At 38.1% G+C, this 22,354-nt stretch overlaps 1 protein-coding gene across 1 annotated transcript in view; it reads right to left on the minus strand.

Moving 5' to 3' along the window:
• Positions 1–19,978, minus strand: part of LOC124720190 (zinc finger MYND domain-containing protein 11-like) — a 221,012-nt gene extending 201,034 nt beyond the window's left edge. Inside the window, exon 1 of the mRNA XM_047245513.1 lies at positions 19,742–19,978. The gene's annotated coding sequence lies outside the window, so the exon portion shown is untranslated. The remainder of the gene's footprint in view (positions 1–19,741) is intronic.
• Positions 19,979–22,354: the final 2,376 nt, after the last annotated feature.

The raw sequence follows: 22,354 nt of genomic DNA on the forward strand, positions 1-22,354 counted from the left end.
CCGGGATTGGAATGACTCCTTACCCTCTCCCTTAAAACCCACATCCTTTCGTCTTTCCCTCTCCTTCTCTCTTTCCTGATAAGGCAACAGTTTGTTGCGAAAGCTTGAATTTTGTGTTTCTGTCGACCTGCCAGCACTTTCATTTGGTAAGTCACATCATCTTTGTTTTTAGATATATTTTTCCTACGTGGAATGTTTCCCTCTATTATCCAGCAGAACCAGAGCAGGTTGATTGCATCATCTTGAGGTTTCTGTTTCCAATTAGGTGTAGAAAATAATGCTTTCCTGTGTTTGCTCCTAATATGGAACACGATACACAAATTGTATACCCATACGTGTCTAGCACAGAAAACGTCGCCAACTGATAGCTTTAGAATAGGCTGGTTTTGCAGCATGTCAAAGCAAATCTTAATGACAGTAGAATTATCTTCCTTCATTATACGGGGTGTTCAAACAGTCTCTCTGCAGAGCCGTATGACTGTTAGCCAGTTATTTTCAACAAGATGGTGCAAATGCGCTTACAGCTCGCGTTTCAATGTCATTGCCTGCTGAGGTTTTTGGTGATCGGATAATTTCACATGGCCTTTGGCCTCCACGATCGCCTGCCCTAACGCTACCTGACTTTCTTCTGGGGTGCAGCAAAAGCAATTGTCTCTAAAGACAGTCCAAAATCCATTGATAAATTGAAAACTGAAATACAAACTTTCACTGCTTCTGTTACAAAAGAAATGTTACAGCTCATGTTTGGAAACGTTTAGACAAATTGAATGGTGTATTCAACAACGGTGGCGTGGGGGTGGGGTGGGGTGGGGTGGGGGGGGGGGGGGGTGGGGTGGGGGGGGACAGACACTTTCAACATTTAATGTGAAAATTTGTATGTAAAAATGAATATTCAATAAATTAATAACTTGTATTTCACTGAGTTTCATTTCGGTACATTCACTGCGACATACGGCACTGCAGAGATTTTTTTAGACACCCAGTATTATAAAACCATTTTGCACGAATTTTACGTTATCTGTTTCTAGTTTGTAGTTTGTAGTTCATGCTGCTTCTGCGAACATGTTTCTGCTCTTACTTCATAAGACCAACCTTACGAGTGAAGCAGGTATTGGTATGAGGTGTCCTGAATGGTAGATTGAAATATTTGTAAAATAAATGCTTTTATTTTGGTACGGATCATCATTTCAGTCCAAAATTATTTCTTTCTTACCAGAATCTCTTGAATATTTTATTGACTGCGAGATCTGAAGGCAAATAACCTCTTTTAGACTTCCCCTTTCCATGGTGGCTCTCTCTGCATTTATATACTTTTTATATCATTCCTAACGGCAATAGTCACCTCCTTTCCTTTTCTTTGGCAACCTCCCTCCTTCATGGAACCTGCTCAATACATAGGATATCCTACGCTCCAACATGCCGGAGAGTCCGTGGAAAGTGGCAGTACAAGCAGGCACTACTTCACCATTCTTTTTTGTAATGGTATACTTGATTGTCACCGTTTTCTTCCTTTTTGCATTCCGTGTGTTCAGTACTTCACACTGAGGTGAAGAAATATTAAGAAAAGGTAAATAATGTTAAGAAATTTTAACAAACTTATCTTGATCCATTTTATTTAATGAAGTCACATGATGATGAAAGTGGGAAATATCTTCATAGCAGAATTCAACAGCTTTGCATTCTTCCATTTCTTTAGCTTCTGAGGAAGAAACCAGTCCACCATTGTATTTAATGAAAGGTTCCTCCACGTCAAGTGAACACTTGTCTAGAAGTAAGCTGCCGGTGTGCAGTCTACTATGATATCTAGTTGCAACATTATTCCCGCCAGTAAATACTCTTACAACAATTTGTAATGTCACTTGAAGCAACCAGTATACTCCATTATCGTTAACTGCTTGCTGCCGAAAGGTAGCCAGGACACGGGAGTAATTATATTATATTTGTTGACTTTTGCTGTAACTGTAAGAAAGCATATATTGTGTTTTGCTAAAACCTTACGATTTGGAGTGTTCATACACACAGCAGTAGTTGACTTTTGCTAAAACTTGGTGCAGGGGTTGATGTAAAAGATCAACATAATGCCATTATCACACCTAACTCAATTTTGCATATTTCGAGTTTTGAAAAAACACTCCTCATTTACGGTACCACTATCTCGTTCCCTTTTCCTCGTTCATTCACGAGTGGTGCATGGAGACAAGAGTCAATAAACGTTAGTACGGTAATAGGTTTAATTTCTCTAATTTTCTGAATTTGGTCATTTTGGGACACATGTAGGCTGACATTATAGAGGGTGAGGCACGGAATTATCCCTAATTTTAAGTTGATATTGCAAAGGGAGAGTGGTGATGGGCTCCTGGGTCACAGCGGCAGTGGACGTTTACGTCACTACTGCTGATAGCTGCAAACGTGCTGTGGTCAAACTGCTGTCAAAACCCATTTCTCCAAAAACTGATCTGTAGTTGCAATACATCGTGTTACGCAAAATCTATATCGAATCCTCCCTCAGGACAGCGTTCCCAATTATAAATTGATTTCATTGCAGGTAGAGAGCTTCTGTCAATGTGGTAGTGTTGTGAAAAAGAGAGTTGGAGAAGAGAGGACTCCTGCAAACACCGAGTGTGTACAGAGGTCAGTGTAGTAGTCCCTTAAACATTCTGCTCGCAAGCTCGCGTAGTACCTGGCACTGTCTAGCCATACTGTGCGTCGCATTCTCCACAAAAACCTTCAATTTTATCTGTATAAAATTGTCGTGTAAATAGTTCCGCGTAGTCAGCGCGTACACAACTTTCCCACTAGAGCGCGCCCCGCTAAGCACAACAGCGCAGGCGCAGCGCTCGTCCGTCTCTGCACTACGAGATGGCGCTGTCTTAGAGGCGGACCAAATTCTGCTTCCGCCGATCCGCGTATTATTACATCACACAGCCAATGAGATTGCTGCTAACTTAGAACCTTTTCTCCTCACGGATCACACTCGCGCAGTGATACCTGAACGCGCGAGGTATTGTAACGAGTGTACAGACCTCCGGTTAGTCAGTCTGCATTAGTCTGTACCAGTCTATAGTCAAGTTTCAGTCTGCACCTAATAAGATTACCATATTCCTGTACACAGCCAGCTACTGTAAGTGTGCAAGTGGCATTTCCATCGTCTGACCTAACGGCAGAAGATAAACACGCCACGATAAGACCACGAGACATATTGCTGACACTCGCCTACTTCGTTAGAGTGACAAGTCAAATAATCTGACGGTGTGTGTACCGAAGGTCTTACAGTACGCACACCACAGAAATTGTTATTGCTTAAGAACTGTCACAACAGGACTGGCAAAAATCAACGACAAGCCTGTGACAACTTGATTGAAAATGTTCCTCAAGATACACACATTTTGTTCAGTGATGAGGCACATTTTCACATTTCCAGATGTGTTAAGTAGCACGTGCATTACTCGAGTTGTGTTAATGAGAGACCTCTCCACAGTGAAGAGGTCACAGTTTGGCGTGCAGTCAGTGCTGACCAAATCACCGCCAATAGTGAACAGTATGTGAACATGATCAAAAACTTTTCCTCAAATGACAACTTCAATAAATGCATACGAGGCTTGTCTGGTTTCAGCAGGATGGTACCACGGCCCACACTGCTCAATAGTCAATGAATGTTTTGATGGAAATCTTTAGCGATCATCTGATCTCACAGTACGGCGATATTCCGTGGCCTGCACAGTCGGTTGATATAAGTCTGTGCAATTCTTTCTTCTTTCTTTGGGGTTATATCAAAATCGAAGTTTATAAACAATGTCTAAGGACCCTGCTAACCTTCAAATGGTTCAAATGGCTCTGAGCACTATGGGACTTAACATCTATGGTCATCAGTCCCCTAGAACTTAGAACTACTTAAACCTAACTGATCTCTCAAAGGCTTTTGATTGTGTAAATCATGAAATTCTGCTAGACAAGTTCAAGTATTGTGGCATGAGTGGGACAGTGCACAAATGGTTTAATTCGTACCTAACTGGAAGAGTGCAGAAATTTGAAGTAAGTTGTTCTCATAACATGCAAAGATCAGCACATTCCTCAAACTGGGGAACTATCAAGAATGGGGTTCCACAAGGGTCAGTCTTGGGTCCTTTGTTGTTATTATTATATATTAATGACTTGCCATTCTATATTCATGAAGAGGCAAAGTTAGTTCTCTTTGCTGATGATACAAGTATAGTAATCACACCTGACAAACAAGAATTAACTGATGAAATTGTCAATACTGTCTTTCAGAAAATTACTAAGTCGTTCCTTGTAAACGGACTCTCACTGAATTTTGATAAGACACAGTACATACAGTTCCGTACAGTGAATGGTATGACGCCACTAATAAATATAGACCTTAATCAGAAGCATATAGCTAAGGTAGAATATTCCAAATTTTTAGGTGTATCCACTGATGAGAGATTAAATTGGAAGAAACACATTGATGATCTGCTGAAACGTTTGAGTTCAGCTACTTATGCAGTAAGGGTCATTGCAAATTTTGGTGATAAACATCTTAGTAAATTAGCTTACTACGCCTATTTTCACTCACTGCTTTCACATGGCATCATATTTTGTGGTAATTCATCACTGAGGAATAAGTATTTATTGCACAAAAGTGTGTAACCAGAATAATAGCTGGAGTCCACCCAAGATCATCCTGCAGACATTTATTTAAGGATCTAGGGATATTCACAGTAGCTTCTCAGTATATATACTCTCTTACGAAATTTGTTATTAACAACCAAACCCAATTCAAAAGTAATAGCAGTGTGCATAACTACAATACTAGGAGAAAGGATGATCTTCACTATTCAAGATTAAATCTAACTTTGGCACAGAAAGGGTTGAATTATACTGGCACTAAAGTCTTTGGTCACTCACCAAATAGTATCAAAAGTCTGACAGATAACCAACAAGTATTTAAGAAGAAATTAAAAGAATTTCTGAATGACAACTCCTCCTACTCCATAGAGGAATTTTTGGATATAGATTAAAAAAAAAAAAGTTGTTATATTAACTTAAGTATGTTGTTAAATTAACCTAATTATGTCATGTATTGGAAAATTCGACTCGTTCCACATCATTGCGAAATATCGTATTCATGATCCATGGAACTTGTATTAATCTAATCTAATCTAATCTAACCTAAGGACATCACACAACACCCAGTCATCACGAGGCAGAGAAAATCCCTGACCCCGCCGGGAATCGAACCCGGGTGCGGGAAGCGAGAATGCTACCACACAACCACGAGCTGCGGACCCCTGCTAACCTCAAGGGATGCTATATGTCTTAAAATAGGCCGTATTTCCCAACAGGTGCTCCACAGAGTGATGCAGAACTTGAGAAATCAGCTGAAGCTACGTATTGATGACGGATGTCACTTCTACATCCAGATGGTTACTCTGCAATTCACACTTAAGTGCCTGGCAGAGGGTTCATCGAACCATTTTCATACTACTACTCTACCATTCCACTATCGAATGGCGCGTAGAAGAAAGGAACACCTAAATCTCTCTGTTCGAGCTCTGATTTCTCTTATTTTATTGTGGTGATCATTTCTCCCTACGTAGGCTGGTGTCAACAAAATATTTTCGCATTCAGAAGAGAAAGTTGGTAATTGAAATTTTGTAAATAGATCTCGCCGCAAAGAAAACTGCCTTTGTTTCAGTGAATGGCCCCCCAACTCGTGTATCGTATCAGTGACACTCTCACCCCTATTGTGCGATAACACGAAACGAGGTGCCCTTCTTTGCACTTTTCTTATGTCCTTCGTCAATACTACCTGGTAAGGATCACATACCGCGCAACAATATTCCAGCAGAGGACGGACAAGTGTAATGTAAGCTGTCTCTTTAGTGGGTTTGTCGCATCATCTAAGTGTTCACTGTACTTTATTTAGATAATAAATAAACTTGTAAATAATAGATTTCAGCTATCAGTTGTCCTTTTTAAATTTTATTGGCAGATCTAGATTTAAGCTAGAACTAGCAATTTTCAATGCACTATCATTTTAGTTCAATGCACGTAATGCCTGCTGGTCGGGCTTCATCCACAGTTCATTGACCAAAAATGATAGTGCACTGAGAATGGCTAGTTTCTAGCTGAAATCTAGATCTGCCAATAAAATTTAAAAAGGACGACTGATAGCTGAACTCTATTACTTACAAGTCAATGTAACAGTCGCTGCGTGCAACAGCCTTCTGAATGGAAGCTAACCTGACGTTTTCTAGCATTTATAGTTTTTCTTTTATTAATTTTTATAGTGGGATGGTTCCCTGCCCCACTCTGTGTGTTTGTATCACAACCAGTCAGAGTGTTTAAATATTAGTAACCCTACAGTGTGTCCACACAATGCCTTCTTTCTGTTCTAATTTGTGTAAGCACTTAAATTTTCAACAGCACAAGCATACACGAGTATTTGTGCACACTTAACATATTCGCAATGGAGAACTTGTGTGGTACAGTATAGCTTCCCAGATTAAGTATACTTCAGCATGCCCTTGTATTTCCATATATATATATATCTCTCTTTGTGGCACGACAAGTGAGGAGCCTGGCAAGTGTGCTGCAATCCTAAGGTGAGCCAGGCTAAACAACAAGAAGTCTTAGCTCCTGGTAAGACTATACTTTGCTACTCAATATCACAGAAACGAACCTGTGGAACATCATCTTCTCAATACGGGCTGAGGTACTACATGTCATGCTTATCATTTAGACAGCTTTCTTGCTTCGCTGACTTAAGTAGCAACCCTCTGCAGTCTGAGGGCTCTGAATTACAGTGTGTAATACGGTGGTGTGTAACGTAAGACACTGCGTCAGTGTGTGTGAAACAGTGTGCTGTAATCAAGTTTCTAACCACAGAAAACGTGGTTGAAGGCCATAGAAGAATGATGGTGAATATGACGAGATGATTGTATTGACGCCAGTAATGTGCGACATTGGGTTGTTTGTGCTTGTAATGAAGGAAACTGTGGTGCTGACCCCAACTTGTTCCCATTTGATTTTCATCTGTTTCCAAAACTTCAACAACACCTTTGAGGACTGCACTGTGACAGTGATTATGTGCTGCAAGCAGAGGTGAGGTCGTAACTGTGTCAACGTAATCAAACATCCTACAGCGATATCAACGAACTGCTCTCTCGTTGGGAGAAATGTGTTCATCCCCGTGGTGAAAATAATGACAAATAAATATGTAGAAACAAAGAAAAAAGATTTAGAATGTTAATAAAGTCTTTTTTATTTAAAAAAGCTTAAAGGGAAAAAAGGAAAAAAAAGAAGAAAAAAAAAGGAGGCGGCTATACTTCAGCATGCCCTTGTATTTCCATCTGCCTGATGACACACACTGAAAAATGACTATGACTTCTGTATTTTTGTAATTGCTTCAGATTCTTCATCTGCTACAGTGACCTACAATAAACTTGCTAAAAGGGGAACAAGTTTGAAGTTTGTTTTGAAGCAAACAGTGTGTGGCATACAGGCAACTATTATTTTTCTCCCTCTCCCTCTTTTAGCAGTGTCTTCCAACAAACTGCTAACCACTTTTGAGAAACTTTTTTTAATAGTGGTTACTATTATTGTATCTAAGATGTTACAATTATGCAGTCAAAATCCATCTACTGCAGAATATGAACAAACTGTCTCCGTTTTCCGTAACTGCAATACTACTGAATTGTGGAGATAAAACAATCTCCAGTGTTGTTTTATAGCAAAACAAAGAGGTTGCCGAGTATAAAATATTCTTTATTCGACAAATTCAAAATATTAGGTTAGAAATATGTGTGCTGTCTATACGATATTCAAGTTTTGAGGATGTGGACATTTGCCACTAACAGTTTGCCAGCCCCTAGTGCAGGCATGGGCTTGTTTTGGTGACTCGCAGGCCTGATTCAGACACTACTGCACCTCGCTAGCCACCAGCTTTTCATGTGACACTGAGCAACACTCCTAATGCCTAATGCCTTAGGTCGAAACCATAGCGGCCGTCTCGTTACGTTTACAGGGCAGCGCACAAATACGAATGCCACCCCTTTGCCGAAACACCACACCGACAAATTATGCCTCGAAAATCACATTTTTTTTAGAGTACATTGATTTTATGTTCACCCCATCTTCAGATATTTACAGTCATTAGCACATTGTGAACATTGTTTCTTTACATATGACATTTCACAACAACTGTCCTCATGACTCCCATTAAACATTCTGCAGTGCCATTAGTAAAGAAAGAAGTTCCACAACATGTAAATAAATGTAAACATCTGAAGAAGCAGTGCCAAGTATTTTTAAATGTCATCATGGAAGAATGAATGCCTATAAAAGCAACTGTTTGCAGCTAATTCATTGTAAATACCTTCAATTTCATTGCAGTGTTCCAATACGTCCACAATGGAGAATAATTATTTATTAATGTTAAAAGGAGAAAGAACAGAAAAATAAAATACAGCAATGAGATAGGCAGTCCCCGTCTCCATGAAACTAGGGAGTAAGTTTGTGATTTTTGGCCACAGCAGATCATCAGTATATTTGAAGTTTCACGCGTTAATATCCACAAACACTATTACCAAGCATTTTTTAAAAATGTATCTCCGCAAATACATTTGATGACTGGTTATATATACGCAGGTTTTTCTGTACCACTAAATAAATTAAGCCATCATTTTTTGTTCATTTCAAAAAGTTTAAAAGTCAAATCATCTAACTGTTGTTACCCTGTGAATCAAGTGTGTTACCCACTATCGCTGTGATTATTTTATTATTTGTCTACTGTGGTAATGACTTAGTTAGTCACCCAAGTGGAGATTGCTATCCAAAAAGACACAATGGAAGTCCACCTTAAAACTTCACTTCTGCATATTTCTACATTTTTTTATAATTTTAATCATTTTACAATTATGACTGCAGGTTTTCATACATTAGAAAATATTGTCATACAGCAGTTTAGCGCACAACAGTCTGTGGAAGTTGCATCAAGTTGTACAGCAGCTTGTACACAGCTGCATCTGTGCGACCTAACATGATAAGAATAATTATTAGCTTCTGTTGTAATCAGTATTTTACAATAACTTAAGAGAAAAGTGCTTAGGATTCTTTTATTGACACGTAACAGGAATTGTGCTGTAGTTAAAATACACGAATAATACATGAACACACTAGCGACACCTGTTGGTGCCAATTATCAATTTTCCTGCCAGTATTGGCCACCACCTGCCCGTCTAGCAGTGCCCTGGCTGGTATGAAGTACACAGTAGTGCACGGTACAGGTTGCGAGCATGTGGCAAATTACTCTGTACAATGTGGTTTTAGCCTCAACTTGCCGACGCATTGTCCATCTCGTCCACACACGTTTTAGGAAAGAGTACTTGTACAGCTGGCATAGGACACATGCAATAACATTCTATCGACATATTTTGTAACACAGTTTTGCTATTATGATGCACCAACTATTATACTTAATGTTACCTCTGCATAAATTAACACTATATGAATGCATTCACAGATCTGAACACGGTAACTACGTTTACCGAAACCAGTAATCGGCAAAGGTCGTTTACAAACGATCTCGGCTCAGAACTTCACCTTCTCAGAAGTAATTAATACAGATCACCATTTACCAGTTGACACGAATAAGCTATTTAGAAGTCCAAATGGCTCTAACATAACATATATCGGCTGCACTACAAGGAAGCCGAACCAGAAAAACTGAATTACGAATAACAGGGGTGGGTAAAATGTGAAAGCCTCCCTCTCCGTCCCACAAATTTCTTCGTACATCAGACTGACATCAATCGCGGGCCGGATCCAGTCTGTGGCCAGTTGATTGCTGCCCGTGCCCTAGTGTGTAGCATTCACGTTTGAAGGTTATAGGTAGGCAAGACATTGCAGCTAAAGCCTTACGGGTGTAGAACATGTATGATAATATTTCAGTGTCGACAAGATTTTGAGAAAGAGAGCACCTGCACTCACCCCTTCTTGAATTTCATGAGATTTTTATGCTGACAGACAGCGAAGAGTCTCATTAATTAAGGGTAAACGTCTATGTTATACAGCAGTCTGCAGTGGCTAAGCCACGAATTTTCATTACACGCATTTCATTCTCCAGATGTAGCATATAAATGCAGTCCAAAATTAAAGACATTACTGCAAACACATGCTCACCAGTCTTAATAATAAAAAATTGGGGAAAACAATAAAAAACAGAGCTGCACCTGTCTTCCAAACATGGTTAGTGTTTGGACAAACTCTCACAGCTCTTTCAGACAGCTATTTATGTAAACTGGCATGATTACATCATTGCAAAACATTTACTCCTTTCTAGAGTACTCGCTGGAATTTGAAAAAACATCAGCACTAAAAACAATCTGAACTAGTCATGACAATGAATTTGGCATGGAAAGTAGCAAATAATATGATAACACAAAAATGTTCGACTACATAGGCAGCAGCGCAAACAATATTTGAAAGAAAATTTCTGCTTAACAGTTTCAATTACATGGTATACTTTTTGAATAGCTATTCAGATATATATATACCTTATTAATTGTGTCTATACATTTACCAGTTCTTTGAGGCTTGTGTTAATAACAGTTACGTCAAGCTATAGTAGATGTAGTAAAGATAGCAAAGAAATGTCCGATTCTCTGTATGCTTAGACATTATTATAAACTGATCTGTTCTGAAATCGGAAAAAAATGTAAGTTTGTAACATAAAGAAGCACTAATGAGAGTTTCAACAAATCATTTTCTCAGAGAAAAACTATTTATTTACACCATAAATAAACCATCCTAGTTGACACAACTGTAGAAACTACTTTTTTGGTGACAAAAAAATTGTGTTCGCGTGTAACTGCACATGCATGACACTGAACCCCAGTCACAAACACTCCATGAAGTGAACACACATTGGTATCGAGCAATACCCAATCGTGGAAAGACGAAACAACAGCAACGAACGAATGAAATTTGATTAGAAATTAATAAGAAACACCTTCACTCTGTGTTTATAGACTGACTGTAGGTGGCAATATCAAAATAAGATCATACATATATTAGACATCACTTTCTTGGGAAGAAAGTAGCCTACAACAAATGGTGTCACATTAATACCATACATATAAAACTGACATACTTCATTTTTATGCCATCATATTCTTAAAACGCAAGTAGAAAGAAAGATGCATGTGACTATCTGCAGATGTTATACCAAATGTAAAAAGTCTGCATTGATAGATGGGCAGAAATACATCAGTTATTTTGTTTTTAAGGTGGGGGATGGAGTGTACAGCAAGTTCGGTTTCACGACTTTCATCACTTAGTATTTAACGGCTTTTCACGTTTCTGCGGCAAATCCAGCTTCGACCGAAAATCTTACTTCTTCACACTTCCATAATAGGGTCCTCACACCAGGTGAGCTCCCAGTTTCTAAGGAACCTAAAAATGACTCGCATCCTGCTTTTATCCTGCTATTTCTATAATTTCTGACTGGATATTTGCACAGCTCTTCCCCAACAGTAGACAACTGTATCACCTGCAGAGAGTCTGATGCTATCATTATTATCGCCTACAGGCCACTAATATATAACACGTACAGTCAAGGTCACAACACTTCCATTCAACACCACTAAAGCCACTTCTGCATCTTTCATTAACTCACCATCCAAGGCAATATCATGCATCCTCACTACCAAGAAATTCTCGATGAAGTCACAAATTTTATATGTCTACTGATGTAATCTTAGTTTTGGTAACTAGTGAAGTACAAAGTTTAACACTTTTCGGAAGTCTAGAATTACTTCAGTTAACAGGCTGCCTTGGATCCATAGTTCTCAGAATGTCCTGTGATGAGAGTGCAAGTCGCGTTTTGAATGCACATTTTTCTCTGAATCTGTACTCATTACCATAGCGGCGGTCTTTCGGTTGAAGATGCCTTATTAAATTTCAGCTTGCACTCCACTAACATGTCATATAAAATCTGATAAACACCGTGTGAATGGCTTACCATGCACATGAATACTGCACATATTTCAATATCTTATATACACTCTGAATCATACCACATGTAACAAAATAAAAATGAGGAGCGAAGGTAAACTCAACTGGTTTCTAACCTCTGCTATACAAAAATCTGAATTTCCAATGAATCTTATATAAGCTAGGAAATGAAATGTCAATTTACTGTCAAAAATGTTTTGGCAAGGAACAATGACCTGTTCGTAACATCTATCACACATTACACTAAGTGACATATAATTAACTGTGTGCCAGCTAGATACTTCAGAAGTGCTTCAAGAATGAAGACACAACACAACACACTGTGTTGAATGTTACAGAATTTTGCTTTTAAAATTACACTGAAGTTTTCCCGAAAATACAACACTGTAGTGCTTTCACCGAAAGGGTAACTGCCAACTACAGAAACAGATAAATCAGTAATTTAATTCTTTCTTCTATTCACCAAAGCCATGAAGTGTAGTACTGTGGAGTCACAAGATTCACAACTCCTCGATTTCTGTCGTAATTCACTGTGAAGAATGTGTCTCAGTTTAAGAATAATAGTGGTATTCACAATGGGAAGATTAATGTTAGTTCTAATACCCTATCCTCCACTGCATGTAGCTTTTTCTCACAAGAGAGGGACGTAGGCAGCTTTTAAAATCTCTGAAAATCTATTTGGGGAAATAGATTTACGGCACACAACGTATGTATTTAAATTCAACTAAAGTTACTTACGTTTACAACTACTCCTGGAACAAAGGTACACTGTTTAATAAAAGTGAGTAAAGAAATATATGTAGTCTAACTTTTACTATTGTGAACAATTTGCTGTACAAACAAGGCAATCCGCTATCATAACATTTATCAAGAATGCAATGTACATCATTCGTGATGCATTACGGAGTACAAAATGCAGCAAAACAAATAAATGAATGCACAGCGATAAATCGAGCAAAACCAATTACAAAACGATGGTATGTCACAAGAGTTACTTATAAATTATAGAGCGCAGCAATCAGTCGTACATAAATTTAATAACTCGCACCAAACGATTAAATTTACATGCAAGACTGAAATAAATAATTTGGAATGAAAATGGCAGACACACATTTGGTATCTTTCGCAAAGAGACCGATGGCATTGTGAATTTCACTTCAAACCAGCCAGTTCAACATAAAAAGGCATTTTTTAATTTTGCTATCAATTGGTTGCTCAAAATTCAATTGCCGAAAAACGAACACGGTGATGAACTGGCAACAACAAAGCACCACTGCAAAAGTGTATAACTATCCACACGACTTTGTAGGTACTTCGTAAGGAGTCATTCCTTACCCTCTCCCTTAAAACCCACATCCTTTCGTCTTTCCCTCTCCTTCCCTCTTTCCTGATGAAGCAACCGTGGGTTGCGAAAGCTTGAATTTTGTGTGTGTGTGTCTATCAACATACCAACGCTTTCGTTAGGTAAGTTACATCATCTTTGTTTTTAGATACATAAATATAAACAAATTTAGACACCCACCTCCATACAAAACCACACAAAACAACGAAAAAAAAATGACATCACAAAACTCTCCAAATACCACTAAATACAATATCATCTGGAATCAGACACTTCCCTTGACCTATATAGCTCAACAGCAGCTCCCGATCCCATAAATTAGGATCAAACACTTCTCTTGGCCTATATGGCTCAATAACATCTCCAGATACCAATATCAACATACACAGCCACACATTGGGATCGAACACTTCCCTTGACCTGTGCACTGTTAATTTTATCCGTCATATCCATTCCTGAACGAAAACAACAACTGATTTATTTTACTAAAATTATCACACGATGTACATCGAAGAACACTAAATTAACCTTCACACAAAATCGTTAACTCACTGAAACGAATTCCACTACAAACACAGCCAACACTAACATTTCTAGGTAATGAGCAAAAGTAAACCGAGCCCTCTACGCCACACAAACGAAAACCCTGAACATACCACCAGAGAGCACAACTAACCACAACACGACATCTACAAACACGCCACACTCACAAACCAAACTCCGCGCCGTCATGACATCACACACGACAACACACTTACGTCGTCACGGGTCAAAGCCGACACGTGGGATCGGACGCTTCTGTCAACCCGGCCCTTGCAATACTGGCCATAGGTTGGGCAGAAACCTGTCCAACCAAATTAAAATGATACGCTGATCTAAAAACCTGAATTGTTAGTCCTGGCATTAACAATCTGCTTCAAAATGGAAAATTCAGGATGAAATTTAACAACATTATGAAATGGAAAGTTGCTACTCGCCGTATAGCAGAGATGTTGACTTGCAGATAGACACAACAGAAAGACTTGTCACAAATAAAGCTTTCTGCCAGTAACGCCTTCGTCAGAAACAGACAACTGGCATCCATTTTTGGCAAAGGCCCTACTGGCCAAAAACTTTATTTGTGACAGTCTTTTTTGCTGTCCCTATCTGCAACTCTCCATCTTCGCTACATGGTGAGTAGCAACTTTCCTTTTCATAATATATTTTATTAACACCATATATGTAAATATAAACTCCACAGCATCTTTATCAGTGTGACATGCGCATTTGCAAAATAAAGGTTCATATTGTAACACTGGACATATGAAACAAATGCACAAATTTTCAATATGAAAGTCACAAGTTTGAGTGTCCACAAGTAAAGGAGAAATGGCTGAATCTCCTCGTTTAATACTTGAAAATGTCGTGGTGATTTAACTTGCTAACTGGTCCAACAAACCCCTAAATAGAAACAGGATTCTCCTGCGAGCAGATGTGTTTTCACTGCAGGCAAAATTTTCATGCAAATCTTGTATTAGTAATTAGTAACTTCAATTATGTACCTCACAAGTTTGGCCAATATTGGTAAAATTGTGTAATGGACACCCCCTCCTTCCCTGCCACTTTTTATTGTTATGTAATATATATGTACGTAATATTCATCAAAATACTCATCAGAGACTCGTCCATTATCATCAGACTACATTACAGATCAATCTGTGTCCACAAAATTTATGGCAATATATTGAATGAAACACAGTGTTTAACATTTCTTGCTGTCTAGCTAGATAACAACTCAAAATGGAGTCAACACCAAGCAAGAAACTAATTCTTGATGAGCTTGCAAACACTCCCATTGGTAACTACAGACAAGAATGTTGGGTTATTTTGCTTTATTTTCACTCAATGTCACCTTATGGAATTATCGCTTGTGCAGTGTAAATTAAGTAAATGAAGCGTTTGTACAGCAGAAGCAATCAGTAAGAATACTGTGTAAAATATACAATTGTGCATTTTTCATAGACCTTTTCACAGAACTTTGAATTCATACACACACCTCGCAATTTACGTTAAGACTGTGATAATCCAAGCACAATTCGGTAGAACCAATAGTTCAGCACACACAGAAATTTTCCTGTATTTTTAGCTCGGTGTGGTTGTTCGTACTGTCAGGCATCCGAACTGTTCAGTGTAGTGCCTCGTCAGTAAATCTGTCCGCTACACTGAGCAATTATATTACCAGAAATTTAGCTATTGAAGAAGAGCTGACTGATGATGTGATATGCATCTCTGCTATATGGTGAGTGGCAAGTTTCCTTTTCGTAGTACTGACATCAAAAAGTGTTTTTAGTCTACAGGACTAGAAACAGAGTGATGATGAAGAAATGCATATATCTCATATGTCTTAGGCTGAGGCTTCAGAAGCCTTGAACACTTTTGCGAAACTCGCCGAGAGTAGCAAATAATACAACACTTCATAAGTTACGAATCTGCATATCTTACAAAATAATTTTTGTAAAAGAAGAGCGGAATCCAAGAAACAAGTTAGCATATCTGCAATATCCCAGAAAGGTTCAGAGGAAAATTTCAGGTAAATCATCAGTGATGAATATCACTGACACATTCCAAGTCCTTGACAACAAAAAGTCTGTGGTGTTGCTAAACAGACCGATTTCAATTAAAGTACACCAGGTCTTTTGGTAACACTTTATTAACTAGCTTGTTCTTGGAATTTTTCAACACCAAGGCTCTTATTTTATTTCATGACTGGCGAACAAAACTTGTTTATTATGTATATTCAACTTTTCTAAAGCTTTGCCCCTATGAGTGATTTAATAGAATAGTATAGTATTCAATTTATAATTCAATCTTGTTTTAACAGAAAAGTAAAACTTTTAATGTTTTTGATACTGTAATTTCTCGTCATATTCAGTATGCAACAGTTACTTGTTTTCCTATGTTAAAGCTATAGGTTCTGCTTATATAACTTTTTAAAACCACAAAAAATAAATCTTGATAATTCAGTACTGACAGATCTGCAAGTGTGCCAGATTACCAAATTTATAACATATCTTACTCCTTGATGGTTTTTGTTGCTGATAAGGAAGATCAGTTTCAACTGGACTGTGATGTAAAGAGTCACAATACATAAATACAATTTTCATGTCGACTTTGCCTCCTTGGCCAGGGTGAACAAGGGAGTTATACATCTGGGTGGGAAGATGTTCTATAAACTCCTGTCTAATAAAGCAGAAATTGGGAATACTACCAGTTCACAAGAAAATTAGGAACCTACCTCACAAATCACCTGAATATCTAGATTCAGGGATTGAAATGTTCCATTAGCTTCATGACTAATAGCTGCATTTGTAATAAAGCTGTATGTGCAGTGGCCAGTGAGAGGAATATCATATGTCAATCTGTAGGATGAGAACAGAATCGCTGGTGAAATTCTGTACCGACTAAGAACAATAATAGAGAATGGAGAATAATTCCTGTACATCACATAACAAATGGAGAAGAAATAAAAACTTTGAGGTTCGCCGATGACATTGTAATTCTGTCAGAGACAGCAAAGGACTTGGAAGAGCAGTTGAACGGAATGGACAGTGTCTTGAAAGGAGGATATAAGATGAACATCAACAAAAGCAAAACAAGGATAATGGAATGTAGTCTAATTAAGTCGGGTGATGCTGAGGGAATTAGATTAGGAAATGAGGCACTTAAAGTAGTAAAGGAGTTTTGCTATTTGGGGAGCAAAATAACTGATGATGCTCGAAGTAGAGAGGATATAAAATGTAGGCTGGCAATAGCAAGGAAAGCATTTCTGAAGAAGAGAAATTTGTTAACATCCAGTATTGATTTAAGTGTCAGGAAGTCATTTCTGAAAGTATTCGTATGGAGTGTAGCCATGTATGGAAGTGAAACATGGACGATAAATAGTTTGGACAAGAAGAGAATAGAAGCTTTTGAAATGTGGTGCTACAGAAGAATGCTGAAGATTAGATGAGTAGATCACATAACTAATGAGGAAGTATTGAATAGGATTGGGGAGAAGAGAAGTTTGTGGCACAACTTGACTAGAAGAAGGGATCGGTTGGTAGGACATGTTCTGAGGCATCAAGGGATCACCAATTTAGTATTGGAGGGCAGCGTGGAGGGTAAAAATCGTAGAGGGAGACCAAGAGATGAATACACTAAGCAGATTCAGAAGGATGTAGGTTGCAGTAGGTACAGGGAGATGAAAAAGCTTGCACAGGATAGAGTAGAATGGAGAGCTGCATCAAACCAGTCTCAGGACTGAAGACCACAACAACAACAACACATAATAAATGGCCAGTTTGGCTGCAATTAAATCTATTATTAGAAAGACGTATGACATGTAATAATTTACTACAAGATTAAAAGTTAAATGTAAAAAAAAAAAATTATGAAAAACGTAAAAATATTTTCTTTGAAAAATACTAATTTTTAATCATTTTGCTGTGTGTAAAAAAAGATGAACATGGAAAATAAATCACACAGACAAAAATTGTAGAGCACTATCAACATCATTTGCACCAGTCAGTCACCTCCCTGTTAAATCATCAATGAACAGGCTAGTAAGTTAGGACAGGCAAACAATAGTCCTACAAGAAGTAGGTATGCTTGCTAACTCTATGCAGCCTTGTTTTATAATAGCAATAACTACCTGGTAAGTACCACATAAAGAAAACTAATTTTTCAATGAACCAACAATCTTGCTAGAAAAATTAATGCCTTATACACACAAAACGAAACTTTCTATAAAACAACTACCCATGACACATGCAGCATCAAGTCTATAGTTTCATTATTGTAAAAAAATTTACCTATTACTCTTTTGGATACTACCCACTCTCTTTAATTCTGAGCTTCAATGGATGAAATTAAAATATTTTGTATAAGCAACACAGCCATTAACAAATAGGTCCCACACTGGAAATATTATGATCAAATTTACGTAATAAAAACACAGCTACAAGTACAACCTCAAGAATGAGGTAGTGAGAAGAAAAATACAATAGAAAATTGGACTAAATGAACTAATATAGTCGACCAAATTGGAAACGCTGGGCAAAATTTGATTCTTGTGGGCAGCATTAGGCCGTATGTACAAGGCTATCCACTGCATGTGTAAGACATAGCAAGAACTTCGCATAACCTAACCCCAGGAACGGCTGAAAGTGGCCACAAAAGACAAGGACGTACGGTATGGAAATACCGGTTATCAGCTGGTATTTAAAAAAGTGTTGGCACCTGTTACACTAGCTGTACTTCTGACGACCTACTTCTGTGTAGTTTGCTGTCGTGAAACATCAATATCTATCGATGGATTATTTATGACGTCTTGAACAGGTCTACATACGACGCAACGGAAAGTAATTATCGTTCATTCGTTAAGAGATGCACTCTAGTGCAAATTTCACCCTATACTGCAACCGTTGTTTACACAAACAATTACTGGAAGTATAGTAAGTGCTCTAAAGCGTTTTGTAACGTGGCACTTTTTTCCTTGCAAGCACACTGCTCAACGTCTGATCATAACCGCAACTGCAGCTACGAAAGCATTACGTTCCATACACACAGTGTGTGAATGTCAGTAGACGACAAGGCAGAGTTTTATGCGGTACTGACAAAATGGCATTATTCTAAGACATAGGCTAGTACGTAACGAGAAAATTACGGAACACCTTAGATGCCCACTTTGTTTGTTTTCACATAAGAAAATACGTTCTGTAAGATATAATTACGAATGTAAGTGAAGAACTGAGCAGTTTATTTGTAGAATGCATGTATTCCTCAAACTGAAATGTTGTTTTGATGCAGGCCATTGGCGTTTCAAGATATGCCATATAGTTCAACAGGTTACCGCTGCTGACCTAAGTTCGAACTTAATAACTCTCCTATACAATCTAAAATATACCAAAATTCCACAGCAGTAATAAATGCAACGGTAATTAGTCATATCTGGAACGAAATACAAATACAAATACAAATAAAAATAAAAATAATAATAATAATAATAAATGAATGTGGTACGTGTAAAAAAACTGTGCAGCAGTTGCCAGTATACTCATCTTTAAACGACGGAATTAGGGTATTTCCTTATTTTATTTTTTTATGTTGCACAATTATCTAACCCTGCAAATACATAAAACTTAAAGGCAACAAGTGATCCATTTTCCTGCGCACAGTAAGTATAAATATTACCCAGTCAACGTTACGTCAATTTAGAAAACGATTACAATTAAAGAACAAATACTTGCGCAGATTGAAAATGATGTAATCGGCTCAAAAACTAACAAATCAACACATAATCTACAATTCCAGTAACACACTACAGCCAAACGCATTCCTTTGTGGACAAGGACCTTCCCGACTCACCCTGTGAAATTCTCCGCTGCTCCTGTATTTTCGTCACTTTGCTGTGTTACAACTGTACAGATTCATCGGAAACGAAAGATGCACACTTTCCACTAAGAAAAATACCCACTCCGGCGACAAAATGTCAGTCAGTAATCCACATTACAAGAAAATGGATGACAAGACGCATCCAAATATCATCCTTACGAAGATACCACGCACTGCACTTTGATTACAAGTGCACATAGCTCGTAGCCACTCAAGTTGATGGACGCTGTGAATAAATGCGGGAAGACTACCCAATCAATGCACACGGCGGCCATCTTGATGGCGTCGCGCGGGATGCTAGAGACAAACGACTACCAGATCAGCGTCAAATAAATAACACCACAGTTTTACCGAAGCTCTTGTAACACTCCAACTACAAATACTTGTGTATGTGATATTGTATTGTTTTCCACTATCAAATACGTAGCAACTTCAGGATTAATTTCACTAAGATAGGAAAACTTCTTTCCACAAAGCTTGTCGACCGCTTCCGACGACGAACAAAAACGTTCTATTTTTCCATTGGTCATACCCCCACCACGACCACAGCTCGCCGACCACCAAGACGAGTCAGGAAGTGTGTGTGTCAAGTAAATTAATTTTAAAGGGCGAAACGATGTTTCCAATAACACCAAAATTCCAATAAAAGGATTTAAATCAACACTCCCTGTGAATTAAATTCCAACTGGTACCGTGAATGCTTCCTCTCTTTCTAAAATATGTGACGTTTGCATACATTTAGCTGCTGAGACATCGGCTGACACTTATTGATTTCATATATTTAGACGAAAATAGAGTAATGGCTCGGCTGAGGTCGACGGTTTCATAACGCGAATATTTTACTGTACGTCTAGCTGTAAAAGTGTTCCGTAAGTAGAGCCTAGCAGCTGTTTTCTGTTAGTTCTATATCGCAAAACAGCAGACGACAAAGCAAATAATTACGGTAGGCTAAAATGTAATAATTGGAATAGACGGCTTGCAGCACGGCCACGCACTATTTCAATACGTCAGGAGTAACAGTTTACGTCATATAACACTGACGCAGTAAGACAGTTCGCTTATTGTTTGCAAAATTCGATAAGGTGATTCAGAATATTCATTGCGACATGGTGAGTGTAATATGGAATGAAATGGAGCAGTGTTGAAACATTCAAAGTAACATGTCATGGATACAAAACTTTTTCGTAAATTGTTGACTGTACTGTGAAAATCACTACAGCTAACTTCTTCGGCTTAATTAGAATGTGAACTAAACAGCTGATATCAAATAGCATAAAAACAACGTAATCTGTAATAATGTTTCAGCACCAGGGCAAGGTAAGCAAAAATTAAAACATTTGCGCAGTTAACGATGTCCTGTTAAGCAGATACGAAGCATATCCAAGGTCAAAGGCCTGGTCGAGCTGACACGTGCAGACTGGCAGACTTATAACTCTTCACAGCGTGGCGGTCTTTTTCTTTTTATGTGCTGCCTTGCAGAGGAGAGTAAACTGTGTTGCAAAGAACTGAGTAAACGAAATATCATTATTTTGAAAAACATGGGCGATTTACCATTGGCCGTCATAAAATTAATTTTAAAATTAATGATTGTGTACGCTACATGTATTAAGTGATGTAACAGATCTGTGGCTCGTAACCTGCATACATTACCGCTACCTTGATTTTAATTTCCCAAAGAACAATGTCACATAACAGTAAATATTTTTGTTTCTTTCTTCTCCATTTTTTACTGGAGTCTTGGTCGAAAAGTGGTTTTCCTTCACATGAGCTATCCAGAGTCTTCTATTCTAAACCTTAAAAAAATTGATACCTGTAAATTGATGTAAACATTTCGTGAAGCTTAATAGGCTACCGCAAATGTATTAATCTTCACCGGGTAGAAATGTTATTCGACAGTTTACGTACATCGTAGTTTACCTTTTTTATGAACCCGTTTATGTATACTCGATAGATCAGTAACACAGGCGATGAATTACCACTCTTTCGGTCGAAACTGGAGAAATTTCATCAACCATTCAAAGAGAACTGCTAACAAACGAGTTTCAAACGCAGATAGCTACCGGAATTGGACTTCGAATTTCAACTATGCCGTCACATCTAACTCAGTGAGCACAGAAAATGTCTGAATACTGCTGCTCATCAAGGAAACCATTTCCCTAACACTGGAGAACATTGCAACATCAATGTTATGTAGACAGTATGAGACAATCATACATCAGCCTCCTATATCTCATGCCCCTAATAGTCTTTTTTTTCATGCATACTGAAGCAAATGTCAGTGTGATGCAAATTTTCTATACATAACTGGTCGCCACATTCGCAAATTTACACAGATGGCTCTAAAACTGTAACAAGTGCTTGCTTCGCAATTTTATGTCCTACAAAATAATTCCTGCCTATGGAAACCAGTATTAATGCAAAATAAATGATAGCCATAAAGAAAGCAATTGCTTGTGGCATAACTCGAGGTGATAAAATATTAAGTTTGGCTGATGCAAAAAGATGTAGAACAGCAAAAACTGATCTGGTAACGAATGGTTATATATGCGACATTCTGGGGGTAATCGACAAATCGAAAGCAAGATG

This window comes from Schistocerca piceifrons, chromosome 11 (genome assembly GCF_021461385.2).
Source record: "Schistocerca piceifrons isolate TAMUIC-IGC-003096 chromosome 11, iqSchPice1.1, whole genome shotgun sequence".
NCBI classification, from domain to species: Eukaryota; Metazoa; Arthropoda; class Insecta; order Orthoptera; family Acrididae; genus Schistocerca; species Schistocerca piceifrons.